Raw genomic sequence first — 281 nt, 5'->3', positions numbered from 1 at the left:
CCCCCGCGGGGAGAGCGGGGCGCAGCGGGTCCCCCCGCCGGCTACCGGGCTGCAACTCGCACCCCCGCGCGGGGGCGGGGGCAGCACGCCGCGCCGCCGCGGTGCCTGCTGGGAGCTGTAGTCCCCCGCCCCGCTCCGCGCCCAGAGGCCCGCCGCGCGGGGCGGCCGCAGGAGAGACTCCACCTCCCACAATGCGCCGCGCTCCCCATTCCCCTTCACAGCCCGCTTCTCCTGCACCGGCCCGGCGGAATCCGCTACGTTCACCGCCACCCACCTCCCCA

At 78.6% G+C, this 281-nt stretch overlaps 1 protein-coding gene across 4 annotated transcripts in view; it reads right to left on the bottom strand.

Moving 5' to 3' along the window:
• DCUN1D4 (DCN1, defective in cullin neddylation 1, domain containing 4) overlaps positions 1-281 on the bottom strand; it is a 39,057-nt gene that overhangs the window by 37,931 nt on the left and 845 nt on the right. The gene's annotated exons all lie outside the window — the stretch shown is intronic.

The sequence above is a fragment of the Haliaeetus leucocephalus genome, unplaced genomic scaffold (genome assembly GCF_000737465.1).
Source record: "Haliaeetus leucocephalus isolate CR32 unplaced genomic scaffold, Haliaeetus_leucocephalus-4.0 Scaffold439, whole genome shotgun sequence".
NCBI lineage: Eukaryota > Metazoa > Chordata > Aves > Accipitriformes > Accipitridae > Haliaeetus > Haliaeetus leucocephalus.
This window is presented reverse-complemented; position numbering and strand designations above follow the sequence as displayed.